At 39.3% G+C, this 27,422-nt stretch overlaps 8 non-coding genes across 8 annotated transcripts; 3 read left to right on the top strand and 5 right to left on the bottom strand.

Moving 5' to 3' along the window:
* Positions 1-2,820: 2,820 nt before the first annotated feature.
* On the bottom strand, positions 2,821-2,934 carry LOC116679020 (U5 spliceosomal RNA). Its single transcript, XR_004329432.1, has one exon. It is a non-coding gene; the product is annotated as a U5 spliceosomal RNA (small nuclear RNA).
* A 6,171-nt stretch (positions 2,935-9,105) lies between these two features.
* trnae-uuc (transfer RNA glutamic acid (anticodon UUC)) lies at positions 9,106-9,177 on the top strand. Its single transcript has one exon. It is a non-coding gene; the product is annotated as a tRNA-Glu (tRNA).
* A 3,480-nt stretch (positions 9,178-12,657) lies between these two features.
* On the bottom strand, positions 12,658-12,745 carry trnay-gua (transfer RNA tyrosine (anticodon GUA)). The gene is given in 2 exon segments: positions 12,658-12,693; positions 12,709-12,745. It is a non-coding gene; the product is annotated as a tRNA-Tyr (tRNA).
* A 4,199-nt stretch (positions 12,746-16,944) lies between these two features.
* Positions 16,945-17,016, bottom strand: trnac-gca (transfer RNA cysteine (anticodon GCA)). Its single transcript has one exon. It is a non-coding gene; the product is annotated as a tRNA-Cys (tRNA).
* A 1,567-nt stretch (positions 17,017-18,583) lies between these two features.
* On the bottom strand, positions 18,584-18,656 carry trnak-cuu (transfer RNA lysine (anticodon CUU)). Its single transcript has one exon. It is a non-coding gene; the product is annotated as a tRNA-Lys (tRNA).
* A 3,652-nt stretch (positions 18,657-22,308) lies between these two features.
* On the bottom strand, positions 22,309-22,524 carry LOC116679019 (small nucleolar RNA U3). The gene has a single exon (XR_004329431.1). It is a non-coding gene; the product is annotated as a small nucleolar RNA U3 (small nucleolar RNA).
* A 273-nt stretch (positions 22,525-22,797) lies between these two features.
* trnaq-cug (transfer RNA glutamine (anticodon CUG)) lies at positions 22,798-22,869 on the top strand. Its single transcript has one exon. It is a non-coding gene; the product is annotated as a tRNA-Gln (tRNA).
* Positions 22,870-23,170: 301 nt separating this feature from the next.
* On the top strand, positions 23,171-23,242 carry trnae-uuc (transfer RNA glutamic acid (anticodon UUC)). The gene has a single exon. It is a non-coding gene; the product is annotated as a tRNA-Glu (tRNA).
* The last annotated feature ends 4,180 nt before the right edge of the window (positions 23,243-27,422 follow it).

Raw genomic sequence — 27,422 nt, 5'->3', positions numbered from 1 at the left:
CAATGTCACCGCTGTCTGCAGCGTGTGACAAATCCTTCACAACAGCAGTATATTTAAAGAGTCCTCAGAGAGTTCACCTGGAGAGAGGCCTACAGCTGTGATCAATGTGGGGCAGCTTTCACACAACAGAGTAACCTAAAAAACTCAACGCATTCACACTGGAGAAAAAACCGTACAGCTTGTGATCAATGTGGAGCAGCTTTCAGTACAGAGTTCCCTAAAAGCCATCAACGCATTCACACTGGAGAAGCCGTACTGGTGTGAACAATGTGAGGAAACATTTTCTCAGAGTGGTCAACTTAAAGCTCACCAGCGCATTCACACTGGAGAGAAGCGTACAGCTGTGAACAATGTGGGGAAACCTTTTCTCGTAGTAGTTACCTTAAAAACAACCAGCGCATTCACACTGGAGAGAAGCCCTACAGCTGTGACAATGTGGGAAAACGTTTTCTGATTGTGGTAACCTTAAAAACACCAGCGCATTCACACTGGAGAGAAGCCGTAACAGCTGTGAACAATGTGGGAACCTTTTCTCATAGTGATAGCCTTAAAAACACCACGCATTCACACCGGAGAGAAGCCGTACAGCTGTGACAAGTGTGGGAAAACGTTTTTCCAGAGTAGTCACCTTAAAACCTCACCAGCGCATTCACATGGAGAGAGCCGTACTGGTGTGAACAATGGGGGAAAAGGTTTTCCTCGGAGTGGTCACCTTAAACTCACCAGCGCATTCACCTGGAGAGAAGCCGTACTGGTGTGAACAATGTGGGAAAACTTTTTCTCATAGTGATAGCCTTAAAAAACATCAGCGCATTCACACACTGAGAAGCCGTACAACTGTGAACAATGTGGGGAAACCTTTTCTCAGATGTTAGCCTTAAAAGACACCAGCGCATTCACACTGCTCGCCTCGTGTGAACAAGTTTCAGAGCCAAGCTGTTTCCTCCTCCTCATGCCCTGATAGCTGTGTGTTTTATATTCTGATCTTCTCTCCACATTGAAGGCTGACCAGCAGTAACTTTATCTTCTGAGCAACATGTATGTTATTGTGGATCAGCTGGATGTTTTCTCTCTCTCCCAGAAGCCTTTACCATTTAGGCACCAGAATCGGCGCCTGAACCCATCCTTTAAAAATAATTTTTAAATGATATATTTAAAAAAATAAAAAGAGCCAAAAGACAGCCAGCAACATTTAGAATGGCTTGTTTATTGTATATGGTCCAAATTAAATGTAAAAAAATAGTAATATTTCTCCAGTAAATTGCTGCTTAATAACAAAAACAGCCACTAGATGGAAAAGGCAGCGCTGGTGTTTCAGTAGCACCGAAATCCCCGTTACTATTCGGTCCGATAGATACCGGGTGTTTAAGGCTCCGGTGCCGTACTAGCACGGGTTTTGGTACCCAACCCTAACCACAATGTTTAAAGATGTTTTGTTGGAAAATGTAGACATGTTTGAAAAAGTTTATATCGTTTTTTATATAGTAAAAACTTTCTTCTCATCTTAGAAAAAACAATTTTTTTTGCTGAAAGGAAGTCAGTATAATTTTCATTTTAGGAATACATTTTTGTCACCCTTATATATTTCTAAGTCCCAAAAGTTGGCAAAAACTCTAACCTTTGATCATTGTGAGTTTAATAAGCACAAATTCAATGTTTGTGTAAATTGGTCCAAACTGTCCTCTTATCATTCCCAACATATAGAAGTTGGCCATTTTTAATTGTATGCTCGAACGTTATTGTTGTTTTGTGTTAACATCATGTTTTCCTATTTGTGGAATTTCATTTAATAATCTTGTCTGACATTTCATATTTTCTGTGACTGAATGTGGTTTAAATCTGTTGAGGTCTGTTCAGACTGAAAGTAAAGACACTGATGATGTCATACAAAATCAGAAAATAGAAAGCAACAGCTGATTTATTGACTGACTTGTAGAATAACAACAATGATTGAATTGGTTTAAATGTTTTGCAATGTGGAACAATTAAATACAAAAAAGAAATAAATGCGGCATCGTGCTGATTATTTGTGACTTGATTTGGTGGATTTATCCGTCCTGCCGTTTCTGTGGTTAAACTCCTTGAAAGAAGAGTGTTTCCTTACACTAAAAATGCTGAAAGGACTCAGATTAATATTCAAGTGTGTAACATTATGGGATGGATCCTACAGAGATAGACCTTTAGTTAGAGAGTAAGATCCTTTAGTTTAACATGAAACAGCCCCAACATCACCATCACACCAATCCACCAACTCTATGTAATCATACTTCTAGTGTGTACAGAACAGCATATCTCCACTAGACTCCATGTAAATAATCACTGTATCTAAAACTAAATAAATTTTAGTAACTATTGACATTGATATCTTGGTCATATTTAATGCAACCCCCCCCCTTTGATTGTCCTATTGACGAGGGACAGGTCATATCCCTCAATCAATGTTGTTCTACTGTAAGGAAGTCTCTGTTATTGCAATTGCTGTGAACTTTGATACGGCTCCTGCTGTTAACTGTAATATTCACACTGGCAGTAAGAACCATGTAGAAATTATTAGCTGGTCAATGTGTTTTTCAATGTCTTGTGGTTTATGTTCTGTGTATTTGAATAATTAATCAAATCGTGATCACGATTTTGACTTCCCATGATCAAATTTGCGTGATCGAGCGATTATTTTTTTGAGTTTTTTGAGAATTGAAGCAGTGGGTGTAAGCAGGAACCTGGAGGCAGCAGGTGACTCTAACCACAGATCCAGACTCCACAGCTCCAGAGCCAGAAACACCTGCAGGACGATAGGACTGCTTATTGTTCACAAGTACAAAAGGCTCGGCAAACAGCAAAGCCCACCAAAATGTTTCAACTCATCAGCATTCCCCTCCAAGGAAGTCTTTAGTAAAAGGCAAAAGAATTGTGCGTTATGAAGAGAAACCAGAGTGAGTACAGCCGCCTGCTCGAGATCAGCTGAAACCCTAGTCGACCCAGTCCAAACCATCGTGGTAAGCCTCACTGTGGGTGTCCAAACTAAATGATAAGAGGCAACTTGGTAGACTCCTTACTGATGTTTATATCTGTATCACAATGCCTTTTTTTACAACACCAGCCATCACAAGTGTTAATGTCAATAATCAATGTGTGAGTAATCAGGAAGCTCACATAAAAGATAGTGGCAAGGTCTACCAAATGTTTAACTTCACTACCCGTAAGATGTTGGACCTTGGTTGCCGCAGGTTCCTAAACCTTCCGTCAACATGTGAAATCACAGATTTTTCCAGCCCCTGAGGCAGAACAGCGAAGCAGAGTGGCGCCACCCGGAACGTATTTGTCCACTTTCTCATCTCCTTTTCTTACCATCAAACCCAAAGCTCCCTCTTCCATTTTTTGCCAATCATGAGAGACTTCATATCCATTTCTTGCCATCAAAAAGCGCCTCCTCTGGCAACGCCCATCTCCATTTCCTACCAGTCAAAACGCATTTTGTGCTCAATGGCAGCTTTGCCGCAATCGCAAGAGAAGATGACTCATCGCGGTAGAAAATATAAATAGTTAGATTGTACCAGAGATGGCAAAAGTACTCACTTTCCGTACTTAAGTAGAAGTACAGATACTTGTGTTAAAAAATACTCAGGTAAAAGTGGAAGTACTTATTAAACTTCTTTACTCAAGTAAAAGTAACAAAGTACAGGCTTGAAAATTTACTTAAAGTATAAAAGTAAAAGTAGCCTTGCGAAAGCTACCTGGAGCACACAAATGTTACTAGAGAGACGCTGAGGAACTTCAGTGGACATGGAGGACATGTCTTTATATGGCAAAGGCTACATTTTAAATGGATGTCTGCCAATAGGCCTAAAACATAACATTTATGATTATAATGACTCAAACTGGGACTCCAGGTTAATAAGATTCTGACTAATTAGTAAGATATAAATTCAGTTGTGATTCTGTGAGAACTCACAGATCCAGTTTCTATTTTTAATCTTTCCCCCTAACATGTAAATTAATCTACATGTAGGTGTGTGCTCAAATACGGCTTCTGGAAATAAAATAAAGGATTAAAATATGAATGACTAAACAGACATTAATGAAGAAGTTCCCCAGCACATTGGCCAGGAGTCCTTCTTGATGCCTCCTGTCTCAAACATCTCTCTCAGATAAGGCGGAGGATGATGGGAATGTCTTGGTGTTTTCTTCATTTTCAATCATGTCGCCCTCCATACTACTAGTCTATGTGTTAACGTTAGCACCATCAAGCCTCAATGATTTGCTGTGAATTAATGCAGAATGCTGAATCTGTTGAGTTGTCTTAGTCGTGCGTCAAATGCAACGTACAGTAGATGTATTCCCATCCATTTAGATTGAATATGGTATTGATGACGTAAACAATAATAAGGATAACTCCAGTGAAATTATGTGAAAGTTGAGGACTAGATTAGGACTGGATTAAAGGTGATTCTGGTTTCCAACCTCACCCCAGGTGTGTCTTTTAAAACAGACGGAGACAACTTCTGTCTAGCTAAGTTTCCATCCACTTGTCAATTGAATTACAGAATCTGAAGTTCGGTCAAAAAAAAATGCGAATAAAGCTGTGAAAGTGTTGATTAATATCAACGAGCAACCCAGCTAACAGGTGAAAACAACACAAAACCACTAGCTAACTTACTTTAAATGTGAAGAACTATAGACCAGTAACAGGTTTAAGTGAACTGACAACATGAGTTACACGACTACAGTTCTCAAAGACGCACACACACATATACTGATTATCCTCGGGACAGCTTGTCTCCTTTCATTTCTCTCACTTTTCTCTCCGTGTAGCGCGCGCACCCGCTCGCGGTGTGTGGCGCGTGTCCGCGCTATTTTCCGACATACCTCTTGTACAAAACGAAAGTAACGAGCCAATTTTTAAATGTAAGGAGTAGAAAGTACCGATATTTGTGTTAAAATGTAAGGAGTAGAATTAAAAGTCGCCACAAAATAAATAGTAAAGTAAAGTAAAAATATCAGAAAACTACTTGAGTACAGTAACGAAGTACTTGTACTTCTTACTTACCATCTCTGGATTGTACTATGCATACAATACTATGAGTATTGTGATTTATATGTTATGTGTGTTTTACTCTTGGTACAGAAGTAGTTCGTTGATTCTCTAATTTTCCTCCCTGGCGTAAAACCTTTGTATAGTCAGTCATTTCTTGTGCTAAACAATATTATTCATTACCTAAAGACATTTGTTTTGTTGAGATCAATAATGTAATAAAGTTGGCATGTTATATTAATTGGCTTTCATTTCAATATTATTCCAAATTATAGTGTACACACTGCTGAGCATATGACTTGCCTTTCCACCCTACTTCCCTGCAATGATTACTGTAAGACATACTAGCTTTTATAATATGTCGAAATATCCTAAAAAGTCGTAGTGTAGTAGACGTAACAAGTCCAATATTGTTCTTGTTGTAAACCAGAAGAATCTGAAGTCCTCTGGAGAATGCGGGTATTGACCCGCTACCTCTCGCATGCTAAGAAGCGCTCTCTACCATTTGAGCTAATTCCCCCTTTTCAATAAATCATAGTATGTTGAAAAAAGTCATATGTCATAGTATAGTATGACAAAAATTCATAAAATGTCATAAATATTCCTTTTAGAGTATGTCAAAAATTCATAAAAGTCATAGTATAGTGTGACAAAAATTCATAAAATGTCATAAAAAGGCATAGTATAGATGTTGAAAAATTTCATAAAAAGTCATAGTATAATATGTTGAAAATCATGAAAGTCATAAAAAGTCATGGTATGTATGTCGAAAATTCATAAAAAGTCATACTATAGTATGTCAAAATATTATATAAAGTCATAGTATAGTAAGACAAAAAAATCATGAAAGTCAGAGTTTAGTAAGACAAAAAATTCATAAAAGTCATAGTATAATATGTCAAAATATTCATAAAAAGTCATAGTATAATCTGTCAAAATTTCATAAGAGTCACAGTATAGTATGACAAAATATTCATAAAAAGTTGTAGTATAGTATGTCGTAACAAGTCCAGATTTATAGTTCTTGCTGTAAAACAAGAATCTAAAGTCCTCTGGAGAATGCGGGTATTGATCCCGCTACCTCTCGCATGCTAAGAAAGCGCTCTACCATTTGAGCTAATTCCCCTTTTCAAAAAGAGTCATAGTATGTTGAAAAAATTCATATTATAATATGTCAAAAATTCATAAAAGTCATGAAAAGTCATAGTATAGTATGTCGAAAAATTTCAAAAAAAGTCATAGGATAGTATGTCAACAAAACATAAAAAGTCATAATCACTTCCTTAAAAGTATTTTCAAAATATCATAAAAAGTCGTAGTGTAGTATGTCGTAACAGTCCAAATATAGTCCTTGTTGTAAAGCAAGAAGAATCTAAAGTCCTCTGGAGAATGCGGCATTGATCCGCTACCTCTCGCATGCTAAGCAAGCTCTACCATTTGAGCTAATTCCCCTTTTCAAAAAGAGTCATAGTATGTTGAAAAAATTCATAGTAGAGTATGTCAAAAATTCATAAAAAGTCATGAAAAGTCATAGTATAGTATGTCGAAAATTTCATAAAAAGTCATAGGATAGTATGTCAACAAAAACATAAAAAGTCATAGTCACTTCCTTAAAAGTATTTCAAAATATTCCTAAAAAGTCGTAGTGTAGTATGTCGTAACAAGTCCAAATTTATAGTTCTTGTTGTAAACAAGAAGAATCTAAAGTCCTCTGCAGAATGCGGGCATTGATCCCGCTACCTCTCGCATGCTAAGCAAGCGCTCTACCATTTGAGCTAATTCACCCTTTTCAGAAGGTGTCATAGTATGTTGAAAAAATTCATAAAAGTCATAGTATAGTATGTCAAAACATTCATAAAAGTCATAGTATATTATGACAAAAAATCATGGTAAACATTGTGGAAAAATCTACAATATGTTCACCTTAGTCTAAATATGGAGCTCCTTCAAGTTAACATGAAGTTCATGCCACCACCAACATACTGTTTTCAGTCAAACAGCCAAGAATATTTTACCCGTTAGCCTAGATCTGGACAGTTTAGAGGTTGATTTTTTAATTTCACCAGTACTCTGGCTTAAAACCATGTTCCACCGAGACTTGAACTCAGACTGCTGGATTCAAAGTCCAGAGTGCTTACCATTACACCATGGAACCACTGTTGTGAAAGGCAACATTGGTTTGCCAGGCAGCTTCTTCCATAATATTAACACTTATGCTATCGAAGGCACACAAAAATTACTGGTTAACTTAAGTCATTTAGTAAACTAAGCATTACATTTAATGTATCAGTCAGGATGGCCAATAGGTCCAAGGCGCTGTGTTCGGATTGCAGTCTCCACTGGAGGCGTGGGTTCAAATCCCACTTCCGACAACTAGCGTTTTCATCTGGAACTAATGTCTGAGACATGAAATTGGTAATAAAGAACTTAGCAGTTCTTTGTATTTAAGAGGACATGAAGTTGGGAAAGAAACACAATTGCAAGTTGAGTGTTGCTTGAGCATCTTTATTGTCAACACATGTAAAGTTCCCATGTGTTTGTACACAGTAGACATATCTACTGCTGCATTCCCTGTCTGTGGCAAGTCCCACATCCTCTGAACGCTTAGCTAACTAAATTACTTAAGTTGGCCTGTAATTTTTGCTTTTTAATCTGCGTTGTGATTGTTGTTTGCCTTTAATATCACACATGTGGATATTATTAAAGAAACTGCCTAGCAAACCGTTGCAACAATTTTAAAGGTTCCATGGTGTAATGGTTAGCACTCTGGACTCTGAATCCAGTTCAAATCTCAGTGGAACCGGTTTTAAGTTGCATGTATGCATTGTCTTAAGTTAAGTGTAATGTGTTGTAGTATCTCTAGAGATTTGTGGTGTAGTATGGAACCATTGTCCTGTCTTTTATGTATTATGAAACTTATTTCCGCCTGTCTTGGCAGGACTCCCTGGAAGAAGAGTTACTGTAGCTCAATGGGATTGTTCCTGGTTAAATAAAGGTTAAAAAAAATAAAAAATTATCTGTAATATGTCCAAACATTCCTGTCTTCATTACTGACATACTGGAAGTCGGCCATGTTTAATTGGATGCTCTCCAGTTATTGTTGTTTGGTAGATTAACATTATATTTTCCTACTTTGGGGACTTTTCATTTCATATTCTTTGTCTGATATTTTCTCTATTCCTGTTTGTATTTTCTGTGACTGCATGTGGTTTTAAATCTGTTGGAGTTTCTTCAGACTAAAGCAAAGACACTGATGATGTCATCCAAAAGAACATAAAGGACAGCAACCTGTCTCCAGAGGACACTAAAGAATGACGGAGCAGCAGGAAACAGAGCAGCTCAAATAGCAAACAGCTGATTTATTCATCTGACTCGTAGAATAACGCCAATGATTGACTTGTTTTAAATGTCTGGGAATGTGGAACAGCTCCATGCTGACTACTGAAATAAAACAAGGCCACATGCTGATTACTGGGGACTTGATTTGATGGATTTATTCTTCCTGTTGGGTCTCTGTTTAAACTCCTAATTTAGAGTTAAAGTCAGCGTCCACTAAAGGTTGTGTTGTTGCTGCTGACAGACTCAGATCATTATTCTAAGTGTGTGACAACATTATGGGATGGATCTCTACAGAGATAGACCTTTTAGTTAAAGAGGAACATCCTTTTAGTTTAGATCCTTTAGTTTCCAACCAGACCAGAGTGGTGATTGGAGGAACAGTGGAAAGATGAACCAAGACGGCTTTTCACATATATATTTTCTTTTTCTATTGACTATAGTTGTGTCAGAAATCAACCTGTCAACATTTCTATTCGTCGTAAAGTTCCGACATTAAGTTTTTTACCGCCAGTTCAAAATGGAGCTGAACACGGAGGAGGATTCCTCCCTAACGGCCGCTCTGCTCTGCTCCGTGCCCCCGCTGTCCGGTAATAGTTAAAGCAGATAAAAACCTAAAGAACACTCAAAAGCTTCAAAATAAAAGTTACTTAAGAAGCTTCTTCATGTTCAAGAGAAGGCCTGTTTCCAGCCAGACTATGAATTGATTCATGAAATCCCTGTTATTAATGTGCCTTCAGTCCCATATGGTCTAGTGGTTAGGATTCCTGGCTTTCACCCAGGTGGCCCGGGTTCAACTCCCGGTATGGGAATTGGTATTTAGCTGGTGAAGATCTGCAGCAAGGTCAGTACTGTATAATCAGAGCTGTAGTTGCCCTATGCCCTTACAAGCATGTGTCAAAAACCCCATAATGCTAATAACTAGACATGATATGCATCTCTATAATCAAACATCATAAAACTATAACTGGCTAGGGTGGTGGTGAAAACTTGAATCCTTACTGCCAGACTGGACTTCTTGCTGTGTTTTATCAACAAGTGATGTATGTAGTTATGTGCCCTGTTCCTGGCATATAAATGTATTCATAAAATCACTGTTATTATTCAACGTGTCAGTCCCATATGGTCTAGCAGTCTGGATTCTGCCTAAAATACCTTTACAGACATTCTTAAGGAGTCCTCTAGGGACTACAATCAGTACATCTGAGAAAGCTTTCAGTTAGTTAGATTTTACATTCATTCGGCCTAAGTGGTGTCCAAAAGGTCTTGGTTGCTGCTCTTAAAGACTTCTAATAGTAAGGAAAACCCTGGTTTTCACCCAGGTGGCCCTGGTTCAACTCCTGGTATGGGAATTGGTATTTAGCTGGTGAAAGTCTGCAGAAAGATCTGTACGATCTCCAACATTGGTCCTGTATTAAATCAGAGCTGTAGTTACGTATGTAAAAAGGCAAAAAAGTGAAAGATTAACTCAAGAAGTGTTTAATAAAGATGAGCAAGTACAGCTGGATCTGTATCGTTAACCATATGAATTATCTGTTTCTGTATCTGGTGGGGCCAAACCCGGAAGTGGACAGGATTTAACCTGGAAGTGGGTTAGGTTGTCTTGAAATGGGCGGGGCTTTAACCAGTATGTTATTTTAAGCATGCAATTGATATCGGTTGATCAGAAATTGTTATATATATTGTTGAATGCCAGGGACCCGAATGGCGAGGCTGCGGCCTCAAGGGTATAAAAAAAAAGACATCAAACAAGGATGGCATACTAAATTAAACAGGGGGGCTCCAAGACCCAAAGGATGAGGTCATGATGGCATTTGACATGAAATGAAAGCGGTAGGCTAGTACAAAAGGTCACATTAACTAAACATGTCCCTGTGACACAAAGGACAATACAAAAGGTTAAGTTGAGCGGTAATTATTGCTTTTTCATCTTTTGTTGTGATTGTTGTGTGCCTTCAATATCACACATGTGGATATTATGAAAGAACCTGCCTAGCAAACCCTTTAACCACTTCCAGAGGTTCTATGGTGTAATGGTTAGCACTCTGGACTCTAAATCCAGCCATCTGAGTTCAAATCTCGGTGGAACCTGTTTTTAAGCCACAGCACAGGTGAAAAAGATCAACCTTTCAACTTTCCACATCCAATTTAAAGTAAGCTTACAGGTTTAATGTCCTTGGCCATTTAGACTGTAAACAGTACATTGGTGGGGGCATGTTGAGCAGTCACCTGGTCTTTAATGTAACTTGAAGGAGCTCCAAATTTGACAGTACTGACTGTAAGTGATAGGCTTTGAGTTACATGGGGGATACACACTTTACATTCAGTCTCGTAATCAACATAAAAATTAGGTATCACTGAAATTTGAACTTGTGTTGCTGCAGTCAGAGTATACAGTGTTCATCCTGAATGGGCCAGGATAGTGCATCAGAATTGCTTGTTGAATGGTCTATTAGCTTTGGAACCCCCCTTTCCCCACAGCTTTCAATTGTCAGATATGGGTGGGGGAGTGGGCACTGTGTCCAACCCTTTCTGTGTAAAAATTGAATGCCCATATATTTGGGCTGACAGTTGAGAAACCTTCCCTTGTTTACTATGACATGGATGACTGAGAACCTACTACATCATGAAATGTTTACATCATAATTTTTTAAACAGGTCCTTCTGAAAATGTGAGTTTTCAGAGTGGTCCAAGGCGCTGCGTTCAGGTCGCAGTCTCCACTGGAGGCATGGGTTCAAATCCCACTCTGACAACTAATGTTTTCATCTGAAACTAATGTCTGAGAGTTGATATTGGGAATAAAGAACTTAGCAGTTATTTGTATTTAAGAAGGACATGAATGTGCGTGTAAAACGCAATTGTTAGTAAAGTGTTTTGTGAGCATCTTCATTGTCAACACATGTAAAGTTACCATGTGTTTGTACACAGTAGATATATCTACTGCTGTATTCACTGTCTGTGTCATGTCCTTCAAAACCTGTTCTTGACTTGCTTTTTCCCACATCCTCTGAACGCTTAGCTAACTAAATGACTTACAGTATGTGAGTGTCAAATAATAGTATTGTTGGATTCAGGTCCAAATTTTGACATTTTAGTGCAATGCAAAGGTGCATAACAGATTGCTTTCTTCTTACCTGGAGCGATGCAAAGCAGGGGGGGGGGCAACTAGTCAAGGAACAGTAAGAGACTTGGTATTTAAGAATACAAACTGACTATGTGACAGATGTGTAATCTGTCATCTCCTGCCTTCTGAAGCTCTAGCCAGGCGCCATTCCTCTCCTAAAATAATATGAGTCATTCCAGTAAGTGAAAAGGAAACTCAAATCTACAAAGATAAATTTTAACGAATGTGACTCCCTGATGATCTAGTGGCTAGGATTCGGCGCTCTCACCGCTGCGGCCCGGGTTCAATTCCCGGTCAGGGAATGGTCAGGACTTGACAGATTCAGGTGAAATATTTAAAAGAGTAAGTTCCTGGACTTTTTCTAGTTGATTTAGATTTGTCAGATTCTTCCTCATTAGTTTAACTCTAGAACCCCAACACTTTTAAAGAGTACCATTTCCTTTAATCAGCTCCCCGACAGCAGATGCATCCTTTTGTCATCATTGATGGGTCATAAACACTTAATCTGCCTTTATCTCAATAACAATTATTTTCAATTTTTCAAACAGTAATACGTTTAACCAATGATTTTCATATTAATTATTTATAATAAGATCTCCAATGCCTCTCAGAGTATATGACTTCTGTATCTTTCCTCAGTGTCTTCTCCTTGTAGGAGACAACTGAATTTGTTATGACTTTGCATTTTCCCACCAAGGAAAACATCTTTGAGAGAGAGAGGGTCAGAAACCGCGGAGGTCTCTGCTGATTCCACTTGGAAATCAAAACAACAAGGAAGCAATTTCAAACAGCGGGGGTAAGTTAAGTTTCAATTCTGTTGGATAAATTATTTAAATTGGACATTGAGATGGTTTGTGAGACAAATACTGACTGTGATTTTCACTGAGGGATACAGTGAAAGTTATCTTTTTTTTTTGTAAAACTTTGGGTTGGGTACAAAACTGGAGAAAGGAGAAGCTAGTTTTTTCCAATTCTTTTGTTCATACTTGGCACTATTTCACATCTTTTGTCTGTAGTGCTCTATTCTGTCAGGACTTCTCCAACTCTTCTTTTTTTTCTTGTTCTGTCTTGGTAAGAAGTATTATGCTTGTGGGTTGTCTGTCCATCTCTACATCAGAATCAGAAAGACTTCATTGATCTGTGAAGGGAAACTCTTGAAAAGAGTGCTCCTTCGAGCCGGATTTGAACCAGCGACCTAAGGATTTCAGATTTGCGTTTCTACAGTCCTCCGCTCTACCAACTGAGCTATCGAAGGGCAACAATGTATATGAACACTTTTGGGAACGCAACTTATAAAAATTCTAAAACTTCAACCTATTGTTCTTGAAGTGCAACTCAAATTTCTAGAATGAAAGCTTGACTTTCTAGAACTGCATCTTTACATTCTAGAACTTCAACATAACATTCGAGAACTGCAGCTTAACATTCTAGAATTTAAAGCTAACATTGTAGAATGGCAGCTTAACATTCTAGAACTTTGACCTAACATTCTAGAACTGTAACATTTCAGAGGTTTTAAGTGAAATTTTTGGACTGCAACTTAAGATTTGAGAAGTGCCTGTCTAGCTCAGTCGGTAGTGCATGAGACTCTTAATCTCAGGGTTGAGGGTTCGAGCCCCACGTTGGGCGGTGGTCTTTTAGAGAGTGGGAATTCCTCAGTTCTGCACAGTATAATGTGGCTGTATTGGGGCGGATCGGCTATCAATCGCAAAATTAGCAATTCCATCCCAGTGTAAAAATCCCTGTGATTTACCAGACTAAAATGTGCCTGCATTCTATGATCATGGCTTGTGCTGACCTCCTGTTCCTCAGATCAAACGGAAGTCTGGTGACAATGCATGTTCAAATTCTAAAACTTCAACCTATTGTTCTAGAACTGCAACTTAACATTCCAGAACTGCAGGTTAACATTCTTGAAGTTTGACCTAACATTCTAGATCGACAGCTTAACATTCTAGAAATTAAACCTAACATTGTAGAACTGTATGTAACATTTTAGGACCATAACTCTTAAAATTCTAAAACTTCAACCTATTGTTCTTGAATTGCAACTTAACATTCTAGAATGAAAGCTTGACTTTCTAGAACTGCATCTTTACATTCTAGAACTTCAACATAACATTCTAGAACTGCAGCTTAACATTCTAGAGTTTAAAGCTAACATTGTAGAATGGCAGCTTAACATTCTAGAATGGCAGCTTAACATTCTAGAACTTCAACCTAACATTCTAGAACTGCCAAGTAACATTCTAGAACTGTAACATTTCAGAAGTTTTAAGTGAAATTTTTGGACCGTAACTCAAAACTTGAGAAGTGCCTGGCTAGCTCTACGTCGCTCAGAATTGTCTGTTCCATTTCCAATCTTGACAGCTAATCACGTTCGTTCATGTCCTAAGTGAGATTCAACCCCCGTCCAATCAAGTAGCGGGTTGACAATGGATCTAGCCAATCATAACGCTGAGTCATTGGAAAGATTGGATGATGCACCACGTACATTACGCTGACGTTTCACGTCCATGACGCTAACTTCCCCAGCGTGCCTAGTAACAGTTTGTTGTCCTCGCACTTAAGCTGACAGTGAGATAAACTTCAATGGTAAGTAACCATTAACATGCGTTTCCTCCTTAAATAGGCATATACAGTTTATATAATACCTTCACACAAAGTGTTCTGATAATTTTGCCAGGTGTTACATTGTTCTATGGCCGTAGCATCATAGCTGACAATCGCTAATGCTAACTGTAGCGGTAGGCTAGCTAATACTGTATGATCGTTCGTGTCATGTGAAATGTAAACTAACTGACATTAACGTTACTATTGATAAATGTAACGTATCAAATACTAATATAAATTGAAAAAGCCATGTAACTACCATGTTATTACTATTCTTAGCTAACCACTTGCACCTGGGTAAATTGCAATCTGTAGCTAAATTAACTACTGCATTATGGCTAGTTTGTGTCATGTAAACAAACTAACGTTAAGTTCTACATATCATACTCAATGTTACTAGTAATAGAGAAACAATATGTAACTAACTTGCTATAACATAGCCTACTCTATGCTAATCATCTAGGTAGATTGCTACCCATTTAAAAGTAACTTCATGGATTTGATAATGCAGCTGTCATAGTAGGTGTGCGTTTGTGCTGTAGTGTCACAGTGTATTGTCCAAAGGATGCTCATTGTTTATTGTTGTCCATATTCATGTTGCCTTTAGATGAGCAGTAAGCCTAAAAGCCACAAGTCTCAGGGGTTTGGCCTTCTGGAGGCAATAGACCAGCCACTAAGCAGTGGAAGTGGCATAACCTCTATCAGAAGGTAAAATATAGCAATATATAATGATAACTTCAAAAATATACCATACAATATTGCAGATACTATGAATAAAACAAATTACTGTACACCCCAGTCTAAACAGGGTTGTGGTTGTTTCAGATTGAGAAATGACCCATGCAGGCCCGTGGACAGACCACTCTGTTTGGAGGGTCAGTGGCCTGTAATTGTGGATTTCACTGCACTAAGGTACTCTGTTTTAAAATGATGTATCATTATGATTAATCTCACATCTCATGTCTGCTGCAATGCTGTTGCTTTAGCAGCCCACCACTCAGCCTCCTGCCCGCAGCCTCGCAGTCTGCTGCTCTGGTCTGTGCCACCGTCTTTCCTGCGCCCCCCTCCAAGTTTGTCAATGGTGAATCAATCATTAAATAACTCCTATTTTATATATATATATATATACATATATATTTTGGTTTTGTGTTTGTTACATAATCAAATTAACATTGTCTTTTCAATTCAGGCCAACAGGAAGGGTGGGGATGCCACTGCTGGACCAGGTGAGCGTTGAACACATCTGGCGTGTACAGCAACGCCACGTCAAGTGCATCCAGGACCTGACTGGTGTGCAGCTTTATACAGAGACGGGTACCACCAAGAAGGGGGGTGTTGTCCTGAACAAGTATCGCTGTGCCAGAGGGTTCACATCTCTGGAATCATTTCATTGACATCTGAACAGGTTCATTTCAGGTTGGTGTCTCCCTTACAGTATTTCCTTAATTCCTTACATCCATCCATCCATCCATCCATCCATCTTCATCCGCTTATCCGGTATCGGGTCGCGGGGGCAGCAGCTCCAGTAGGGGACCCCAAACTTCCCTTTCCCGAGCCACATCAACCAGCTCCGACTGGGGGATCCCGAGGCGTTCCTGAGGAAACCCATTTCGGCCGCTTGTACCCTTGATCTCGTTCTTTCGGTCATGACCCAGCCTTCATGACCATAGGTGAGGGTAGGAACGAAAATTGCCCGGTAGATCGAGAGCTTTGCCTTCTGGCTCAGCTCTCTTTTCTTCACAACGGTGCGATAAACAGAATGTAATACCGCACCAGCTGCTCCGATTCTCCGACCAATCTCACGCTCCATGGTCCCCTCACTCGTGAACAAGACCCCAAGGTACTTAAACTGCTTCACTTGAGGTAAGGACTCCATCCCTACCCGGAGAGAGCACTCCATCGGTTTCCTTACAGTATATCATAAACACCCAGTATAGTCTTTTATTAAAAAAATCATTAGATTGGAAAGCTAGACCTTTTTAATGGACTATTAAAATGTTATTGTTTTGTCAGGAACCAGTGCAAATGCGCTGAATTTCCATCTTTACCTCCTGGAAGGCCTGAACAGGTGGAACCAGGATCGGGGGACTGTGGCGGTGACCAGTAGGCCATCGTCTCTGCTCCTCTACGCCGGGCATGTGACCCAGTGCGTCAACAGCAGCAGCTTGAAGGTGTTTGGCCGGCCATTTGTGCCAAACTTCCGGCCACCCTCCAAATACACTGGTATGCTAATGTAATAATAACTGTCTACCTAGTACAGTGAGGAAAATAAGTATTTGAACACCCTGCTATTTTGCAAGTTCTCCCACTTAGAAATCATGGAGGGTCTGAAATTGTCATCGTAGATGCCTGTCCACTGTGAGAGAATATCCAGAAATCACAATGTATGATTTTTAAACTATTTATTTGAGAAGTGGGAGAACTTGCAAAATAGCAGGGTGTTCAAATACTTATTTTCCTCACTGTATGAGGAAACATGTCTTTTTAACAGGCAGAAACCTACAGACTAAAACTGACTCATGGTGGGCAGTCATCTGACACAACCAGTTGGGGGAGAGGGTGAGAGAGAGAGAGAGACTGGAATGAAAAGATGACCAGTGGTAATTATGGCAGCAGTAAAGGTAATAGAACTATTACTAATAATAGTAGCAGTAATAGTGCAGGGCGTCCAGCAGGACCACGGCAGCAGCTGCATCCACTACTCAGGTGCCTCCACAATCTAAGGAAGTCTGAGAGGGGAGAAAGCACAAGGGCTTCTGGAAAGAAGCAACATTAGTTATATGCATGCTTCTTTCAAATATAAACAACTACTATCATATGATAACCTATACATATCCTTGAAGGGGGCACCCAGATTTGAACTGGGGACCTCTTGATCTGCAGTCAAATGCTCTACCACTGAGCTATACCCCCACACTCTCTATGTTGGATATCCTTATGGTGCAGCAAAACAAATGGCTGGGCCTCCACCATGTGGTTACCTTCACAGTCTGAGAAAGTATCCAAATCTCATCTACTGTATGAAAGGGAGTTACAGTTTTTTTACAATTGCTATGACAGATTTTTCAATACTTTTAACAAGTTTCTAAACTCTAAACTCCAAAACTAATTTCCAAAATACAATAATACACTAACACTACACACTATGTCTAACAAAACACTGCAAACATGTTTCAAAATCAAATAATTATTCCAAACACTGACACATGTTCTCTTCCAACAGGAACATTTAGTCAATCATAACACAATGACAAAAGAAAACACTATCATCAGCTGACATTACAGAAACTCATTATTTTAGATGTGTCAGGTATGCCCTTATACAATAGACAGTATATTGTATTGATTATAGATTGTGTTTTGATCTCATTTTCAATTCAATTCAATTTTATTGATAGTATCAATTCATAACAAGAGTTATCTCAAGACACTTTACAGATAGACCACACTCCAGAATTTACAAGGACCCAACAGTTCTAGTAGTCTCCTCCAGAGCAAGCAACAGTACGACAGTGGCGAGGAAAAACAGTGACTCCCCAGAGCTAGGTTAGTAACAGGCATTTCTGGGACATGGATGCACATAAATGGAAATATAGAAAGATACAGGAGAGAGGAGCTTAGTGTGTTCAAGGAAGTCCCGAGTACTTACAAGTTCTGAAATGTTACAGTTCTGGTATGTTACTTGACAGTTCTAGAATGTTAGGTTGAAGTTCTAGAATGTTAAGCTGCCATTCTACAATGTTAGCTTTAAATTCTAGAAATTTGAGCTGCAATTCAAGAACAATAGGTTGAAATTTTAGAATTTTTACAAGTTACGTTCCCAAAAGTTTGCTCATAGTTCTAAAAGGTTACATTGTAGTTCTAGAATGGTAAGCTGCAGTTCTAGAATGTTATGTTTAAGTTCAAGAATGTTAAGCTGCAGTTCTGGAATGTTAAGTTGCAGTTGTAGAACAATAAGTTGTAGTTTTAGAATATTAAGAGCTATGGTCCTAAAATGTTGCTTACAGTTCTACAATGTTGTGTTGTAGTTCTAGAATGTTATGTTTAATTTCTAGAATGTTAAACTGTTGATCTAGAATGTTAGGTCAAAGTTTAAGAATGTTAACCTGCAGTTCTGGAACGTTAAGTTGCAGTTCTGGAACAATAGGTTGAAGTTGTAGAATTTTAAGAGTTGCGGTCCTAAAATGTTAATTGCAGTTCTAAAATGTTACATTGTAGTTCTAGAATGTTAAGATGTAGTTCTAGAACAATAGGTTGAAGTTTTAAAATTTTAACATGCGTTGTCACCAGACTTTAGTTTGATCTGAGGAACAGGAGGTCAGCACAGGCCATGATCGTAGAATGCAGGCACATTTTAGTCTGGTAAATTACAGGGATTTTTACACTGGGATGGAACTGCTAATCTTGAGATTGACAGATGATCTGTCCCAATACATTATACAGTGCAGAACTGAGGGATTCCCACTCTCTAAAACACCACCGCCCAACGTGGGGCTTGAACCCACGACCCTGAGATTAAGAGTCTCATGCTCTACCGACTGAGCTAGCCAGGCACTTGTCAAGTTTAGAGTTGCAGTCCAAAAATTTTACTTAAAAGTTCTGAAATGTTACAGTTCTAGAATGTTAGGTCAAAGTTCTAGAATGTTAAGCTGACATTCTACAATGTTAGCTTTAAATTCTAGAATGTTAAGCTCCAGTTCTAGAAAGTTGGGTTGAAGTTCTAGAATGTTAAGATGTTATTGTTTTAGGGAGCAGATTTACAGCTGTACACGTTGCAAATCAGTGACTCACCTTTGCCGCCATCAAAGATGCCATTGGCTTGCAGGTAGTGTGGCCGATTGGCCTGAGGCATTAGATTAAACCTCCAGTCTCGCTGGAGGCGTGGATTCAAATCCCATCTCTGCCTTTTGCATATATTACATAGCTGGAAGCCAACCAATGTGATGTCTTACAGCTGTATCCTTTGGGCTGAACTTGGTGACGTAACTAGAATCATCCATCAATCAACTTGCTTCCTTGTTAACCTGAGATGAAACGATTGGTGAAACCTTCCTTTCCAGAAATTTGGAGTAGAAAATCAACAAATAATTGTGATCTCCATATTCATCAAAATAATTGATTATCATTTTGGCCATAATCGTGCAGCCCAAAGAGATCTAAGGTTCTATCAAACCAGGTTGGGCAAGTAACCTTTCTGCTGACTTCTTGTAAAATAAAGCAAGTAACATCACTCACAGAAAGCTACTGCAATGGCTGGGAATCGAACCCAGGTCAACTTCTTGGAAGGCAACACAAACTTCAAATCTTGTAATACATCTGGGCATTGAGACTGAAAGTGCGCTCTAGCACTGAAAGTCCCTCCAGGGGGTCCTGTGTTATCACATTGACAAAAATGTGAAGTGTGTGAAGTGTGACTGTGCTAGCTCCCTTTGATAGCTCAGTTGGTAGAGCGGAGTACTGTAGAGGCATAGAGCTGAAATCCTTAGGTCGCTGGTTTAAATCTGGCTTGAAGGAGCAGTCTTTTCCAGAGCTACACTTCAGGGTTCAATAAAGTATTTCTGATTCTGATGTAGAGAAGGACAGACGACCCAAAAGCATGATACTTCTTGCCGAGACATAACAAGAAACAAAAAAATAGTTGGGGGAGATAGACTTAAAGAACCTTTGTTCAGGACACCCAAATATTGTCTCTCAATATGGCAGGCATTCTATGCATCCAGGGCCAAATGTTTTACCATTTCATCCACTACGGGCCCCTAAGGAAACGTGGGACTGTGAACGCTTGTTACCCATAGCAACGACAGGTAACAACAAGTGGAAGTACTTCTCTCTTTTTGTATAATCGCCACTATACGGCCCAGTTTAATCTCGGTAAATTTTACGGAAATCCTGCAAACAGCTACAATGACTGTTTATCTGTAAGGATTTTCAAATCTATCTGTCAACCCCGTCTTGCCCGTATTGGATGGAATGATGTCAATTTGCGCTTTTTATCTGTTATACATAAATACCTGGATGCAACAAAAAACTTTTTCTCCTGTTTTGTACACAACCCAAAGTTTTACAAAACAAAAGATAACTTTTACCAAAACCCTTCAGTTAAATCACAGTCAGTAACTTTACATGTGTTGACAGTAAAGATGTTCACAAAACAGTGTACTTGCAATTGCGTTTCATGTGATAGGTTTGACTCCCTGATGGTCTAGTGGCTAGGATTTGGCGCTCTCACCGCCGCGCCTGGGTTCAATTCCCGGTCAGGGAATGGTCATAATTTGAAACATTGTAAAAAAAAAATTGTGATTTTGAATACATTTTCCTGTTAACTATACAGATTTTTTCTGTATTTTTTAAATACAGAAAAACACCAATAAATTACAAAAAAACTGTTAAACCACCTGTGGGAGTGGAACATGGATGTGTAGAGATGGGCTTTCAAACAATGCACCTTTTGACATTTTGATATGTCACAGTGGGAAAAGCAAAGGTATAAATAAAAATGAATTATGGCTCAACTCAATTTGCATTTTTACAGTAGACATAAGGCATTAAAAAGTCAAGAAACTAGGTGCTGATAGTGAAAGGCAAATGAAGCTTTGGTGAAGCACTGAACCACTTAGAGGAATTGGTTTGAAACTGGGTTCATTACTAGAAGCTTCAGTAACAGCGACCTCGCCTGGTGAAGGGCCAAGGCTGCATCCAGATGATCCCGTCAAGATAGTGGACAGGAGGCTTTAGACTGGGGACACTCACATATACTAACAATGGGATAGCATTCTTTTTAAAATAAAGATTGATGGATTTGTGTATTGCTTTATTGGGTATTAGGTAAAGAGTGCTTGGGGAAACAGAGGATGTGCTGGGAAAATATGGCACAAGTTGGGTGTGCTTGTGTAACTATGGCCGGGGGGGTATGTGGGACAGGGACCACTCATCGATTTTTGTTAAGGAACATTATTTTTTCCACATTATTGGACCAGAAAACTCTGACTGTTGTTTGTGCATTTGCACCAAACAAGAGTTTGGAATATTCTGCCTTTTTGGAGACCTTGAATAGAGTCCTGTATGGGGCTCCAGATCTCCATAGTTCTGCTGGGGGACACGTGGGCAATGATGGAGATACTTGGAGAGGCGTGATTGGGAGGAACGGCCTCCCTGATCTGAACCAGAGTGGTTGTCTGTTGTTGGACTTCTGTGCTAGTCATGGATTGTCCTTAACAAACACTATGTTCAAACATAGGGTGCTCATAAGTGTACGTGGTACCAGAGCACACTAGGCCGAAGATCAATGATTGATTTTATAATTGTTTCATCTGATCTGAGGCTGTATGTTTTGGACACTCGGGTGAAGAGAGGGGCAGAGCTGTCAACTGATCACCATCTGGTGGTGAGTTGGGTCAGGGGGTGGGGGAGGACTCTGGACAGACCTGGTAAGCCCAAACGGGTGGTACAGGTAAATTGGGAACGTCTGGAGGAGGCCCCTGTCCAAAAGACTTTCAACTCGCACCTCCGGCGGAGCTTTTTGTACATCCCTGTGGAGGCTGGGGGCATTGAACCTGAGTGGACAATGTTCAAAGTTTCCATTGGTGAAGCTGTGGCGGCAAGCTGTGGTCTTAGGGTCTTAGGTGCCTCAAGGGGCGGTAACCCACAAACACCCTGGTGGACACCGGTGGTCATTAAAGCCGTCCGACTAAAGAAGGAGTCTTTCCGGGATATGTTATCCCAGCGGACTTCGGATGCAGTGGCAAGGTACTAACGGGCCCAAAGGACTGCAGCCTCTGCCGTGACAGAGGTAAAGCAAGGGAGACGTTCAGAGAAGACATGGAGAAGGACTTTCGGTCAGCACCAAGGTGCTTCTGGAAACCCATTCGCCACCTCAGGAGAGAGAAGCAAGAAATCATCAAAGCTGTGTACAGTAAGGATGGGACGTTGTTGACCTCAACTGAGGAGCTAATAGAGCAGTGGAAGGAGCTCTTTGAGGAACTCCTAAATCCAGCTGACATGTCCTCTGTGGTAGGTGGAGGATGATGGGGGATTGTCATCAATTTCCCTGGTGGAGGTCACTGAGGTAACCCTAACCTCTTTCAAGTAACATTGTCCACCATGGAAAAGACAAATATTTCAAGATTACCAAAGTATGTAGTTAATTAAATAGCTTGGCACATTTTATCATGTTTATTCACATTAGTTTTCCACACATCTATTTATACCACTCTGATCATATTCCCTTCCTCAATGCTCCATAAAGAAGCAAAGGCCAATCATCAATGACAGAGAGCATATGAAGTGAATCATTACTCTCTGTCAGCTTCACGCTCAGAAAGGAATATCACAACTCATCATCGTGGCCAGCGAGACCAAACACTTTAGAAACACATTCTTCAAGTCAGAAACTCTAGAAATGATCCCTGAAAGTATAGTCTTGGCTAGACTGAGGGGGTAAACTGCATCTCATTCACTGCAGAGTGATTGTCACTCAGGGTTCAGAGGGACAGAAGCTATAACACAAGGAGGTCACTACAACCCACAACACTGTGCTATACAAATTTTCTCAAATCCTTCTCAATTGTTGAGTAAAGCAGGACATGGGTAAAGTGCAGAGTTGGTAGACACTTGTTAAGTTAAACATCCACTTTATTGTCTTTTAATCCCTGCTGCATTATTTCCATTTTCAGAATAAGTGGCAACATGTTTAAAGGTTCCATGGTGTAATGGTTAGCACTCTGGACTCTGAATCCAGCAATCTGAGTTCAAATCTCAGTGGAACCTGTTTTTAAGCCACAGCACAAGTGAAAAAGATCAACCTTTCAACTTTCCACATCTAGTTTAAAATGAGCTTACAGGTTCAAAATGGAGCTGAACACGGAGGAGGATTCCTCCCTAACGGCCGCTCTGCTCTGCTCCGTGCCCCCGCTGTCCGGTAATAGTTAAAGCAGATAAAAACCTAAAGAACACTCAAAAGCTTCAAGATAAAACTCACTTAAGAAGCTTCTTCACGTTCAAGAGAAGGCCTGTTTCCAGCCAGACTGTGAATTGATTCATGAAATCCTTGTTATTCATATCTAGTCAGTCCCATATGGTCTAGCGGTTAGGATTCCTGGTTTTCACCCAGGTGGCCCGGGTTCAACTCCCAGTATGGGAATTGGTGTTTAGCTGATGAAGATCTGCAGCAAGATCTTAGTCGTTGGTCCTGTATTAAATGAGAGCTCTATGTACCTTATTCCCTGATACGCATTTCCCCAAACCTACCTCCTATAATGATAATAGATAGACATAAAATATGTCTCTATAATCAAACATTGTAAAACTTTAACTAGACATTGTGGTGGTGAAAAGTTGAAAATCTGAATCCTGACTGCCACTTCTTGCAGTGTTTTATCAACAAGTAATATATGTATTTATGTGCCCTGTTCCTGGAATATCTATGGATGTATTCATAAAATCCCTGTTATAATTCAACATGTCAGTCCCATATGGTCTAGCAGTCTGGCACATAACCTTTACACACAGTCTTAAGGAGTCCTCTGGAGACTACAATCAGTACATCTGAGAAAGCTTTCAGTTAGTTTGATTTTACATTAATTTGGCCTAAGTGGTGTCCAAAAGGTCTTGGTTGCTGCTCTTAAAGACTTCTTATAGTAAGGAAAACCCTGGTTTTCACCCAGGTGGCCCTGGTTCAACTCCCGGTATGGGAATTGGTATTTAGCTGGTGAATGTCTGCAAAAAGATCTGTACGATCTCTGACATTGGTCCTCTATTAAATCAGAGCTGTACACTGTTAGACTTAGCTGTAATTTCTACAGTTACTTACCACAAAATGCCCAGTAAAATACCATAATTTTCTTTTCTGGTTAATTACTGTAATAAACATTGCATTATGGGTATTAACATTTCATTTACAGTGATTTACTGTATATTTTGAATTTGCGGTAGTCTGTTAGACTTTACTGTATTTCTACAGTTACCTACCACAAAATGTCCAGTAAAATACCATAATTTTCTTTTCCAGTTCATTACTGTAATATGCATTGCATTATGGGTAGTAACATTTACTTTACAGTAATTTACTGTATTTTTTGAATTTGCGGTAGTCTGCTGTAAAACAACAGCAGTAGTGCTACTGTAGTTGAATAAGACAGACTTAAATAAAATTGTTAGTTCATGTTATAGAAGCATAGAAATGAAATGGAAAAATAAAATATCTCTATAAAATTAAATTATTTCATTTTATATAAATATTTTACATTTAATGTATTCTACTTTTAGCAGTGAAGGTAATTTAAAAATGTGATATGCTTTTCAGCAATGTAATTAACTTATTGAGAGTTGTAGAGACAAACAACAATGGGATTACGGATATAAATCCTTGGCCGCCATATTTGACCTCTGACCTCGCAACTTCAAAAGAATAGCGGGTAGATACTTCAAAGGTGTTGAAAGAAGTAGCGGCTCGAGACATCAAAGGAGGACCGGTTTGGTCCGTGCGCAGCAGAGTCCGGTCACACACACTACTCAGAGAGAGCTGGAGAAGCGATAAGGTAAGATCAATTTTTGCAAATTCTGTGACATTAAAATCTGTGATAAACCTTTGCAAGCGGCGACGTTAGGTTGAACCTGTGTCATAGCTAGGCTAGAGCAAGCTGTTAACCAGCTTCCCCCCCCCAAAGGAAAGTCTCGCTCCAACCTAACATTTTCCCGTGGTGAGGATTAGCTAGCTATATTACGACGTTCAGTAAAGCTAACACAACTCGTTCTACATGCGCTGTTGTTCAGGACATCTTTTTTACTTGTCAGACCATTGCCTGAAATACAATGTAACCCATATTCTGGAAGTTTAAGGTCGGTTGCTGCTAGCTTTTGAGCTAGCTGTTGCCGCATTTTGGCTAACATTACCTCCAGTTAATGCTAACGTTATGTTCCCAATTCTGTTGGTTGGGTTGTCAGTGTTTTAGAATGATTAAGCAAAACTTATTTCAGCTATATTATAGGCCTAGTTTAGGCTACGTGGTTAAATTAGTGGAGGTAAAGTTGACATTAAACTGTTACCTTTACAATTGCCCATCTAGTTTTAGTAGGATCTAATGTTAACATTAGGCTATTTCTTTAAAAAAAACACCCATTCTATATGTCGGGTGATAGGAAAAACGTCTTTGAGTAACGTTAATGTGGTGAATGGAAAGGGGAAAAAAGTCTTTGTAGTTTTTTAAATTTAATTCAGTGTTAACCACATAAGCTCTAGTTTTGGTGAAAAATTCAGTGCCTCCAGCATTTATGGAGAGCAGTTTTTTGCCTTAGCTTCAGGGTTTGGCCACTTAAAACCCTCGTGATGTCCAGCAAAGAGTTGCCTCAGTGCCTTACTTTGCAGTAGTATTATTGCTTTGTGTAATGTGACATCTCATTGAATTCATCCTTTTTAGTGTATGAGACCTAAGCTAAAGAGTGTGTGACTCAACGAATATGGTGTTAGGAGTTGAGTCTATAGCTACCATGGTTTATGGTGGAAAAGAAAAGTATGTATTTTCCTAGCCCCTTGAACTTAAATTTGACAGATTGTTAAAAAAATTATTTAAGGACTCTTTATAATGGCATAGTGATTAACTTTAAATACATCACATAACATTCTGTGTTATTCTAACAATATAAGAGTTACCTACATTATACTGGTCACCTGCATACTAATGCATGCATTTTTTTTATCTTGTTGTAATTGTGTTGCACCCCATGCATACCCCATGCATGCACTTTAAAATATAAATTTTCATCATTTCAAATGTAGAACAACAACCAGTAACTAGAACAACTGAGAGAGACGGGAGGAAGAAGAAAGCTGGAAGAAGGTCTGACCACATGACCCACAGGAGCATGTGATCCCTTTCAACAATCTATCATCATAAAACCAAAAGTATGTACAGGTATACGTTTTGCAACCTGTGTACTCAAGAATTAGGAATATTCTGTAGACATGTGAAAAAACATCAGTACATGGCAAACTATAGGTTTTCTTGTGGAAATGAGCAATGTCCCACTTCCTTTAAACAGGAACCACAAACACGTGTGTGTGTGTGTGTGTGTGTGTGTGTGTGTGTGTGTGTGTGTGTGTGTGTGTGTGTGTGGTGTGTGTGTGTGTGTGTGTGTGTGTGTGTGAATAAAGGGCTGTATTTAAAGATGACTGCTCTTGATTATGAAAATCCTAAACCTGTTTTTCTTTTAAGATTCTTCCTAAGGATCAACCCAGATGAGGGCACCAAGTGCACTGCTACAGTGGGTACAAGCCGCAAGACGGGAAGAGTCGTCAAAAGAAAAGTGACAAGCATGACATCAAACTAGGTAAGCATTTTCTTGTGTGATGTAAAATAGTTAACATCAGAAAAATGATTACACAGTACAATGAAGTAGTGCAGCTTTGTACCCTTCCTGCTCCAACATTGACACAACTAAATCATCTTGTATTTACCACTTGTGTAAGTAGAGTTGTTTTAATTTTAGTTAAAGTTTTCCTAGTTTTTTTTTATATAAGTGACTGATAAGAATAACAATCTTTGAAGTTGGTCCAGTACTGAGCGAGGACACTGTGACCTGCAGCTTTCAAACCGGGCTTTCATGTAATCATATAGGGCTAATGTGCATCGTCAATTTTGTCTACTAAAAGTTCTGTTTTTGCCACTGATGGTGTCAAAGTATTATTTTAAGTTTCTGACACCCTTTGGAAAGGATCCTAACAGAGATTGGCCTTTTACTTAAAGAGGAAGATCCTTAGTTAGATCAGTTTTGTGAAACGGCTCCAAAATCATCATCACCAAACCCATCGACAGACAGCAAAAGAAAGTAGAAAGAACCTTTGAATTATCTGTGGACTTCACTACTGGTGACTTATTTTGTATACTGTCATATTCTGTTTTTGCACAAGTTTTAAGTCTGTTAACAGTTTATATGAGGTAAACTCATGATCATTTCTCTGCTTCTCATACAGTCGAGTATGGACCCCCCCACCAGAGCATCTCTGGATTGGAGGCTCCATCTTGGCCTCTCTGTCTGCCTTCCAGAAGTATGGATCAGCAAGCAAGAGTACCATGGGTCCGGCCTTCACAAATCCTTCTTAGCAGACTGTTCCTCCTTCCAAAGCCCAACAACTTCAGCTTTGTGGTAACAACCACACCACATTTTGTATGCATTTGCAAATACAGGTTATTTAGTTTTCTGCGGGATTTAAAATGTTCAATTCGTTTTGAGAGTCAATTCAAATGGTAACTACATTGTTCAGACATGTATTCACCTCTGAATGCTGCCCAGTGTTTGGCGTATGTTTAGACATTGTTTTAGTA

Source organism: Etheostoma spectabile, unplaced genomic scaffold, assembly GCF_008692095.1.
Source record: "Etheostoma spectabile isolate EspeVRDwgs_2016 unplaced genomic scaffold, UIUC_Espe_1.0 scaffold00009173, whole genome shotgun sequence".
Taxonomy (NCBI): domain Eukaryota; kingdom Metazoa; phylum Chordata; class Actinopteri; order Perciformes; family Percidae; genus Etheostoma; species Etheostoma spectabile.
The sequence above is the reverse complement of the archived record's forward strand: the minus strand, read 5'-3'. Positions and strand labels throughout refer to the sequence as shown.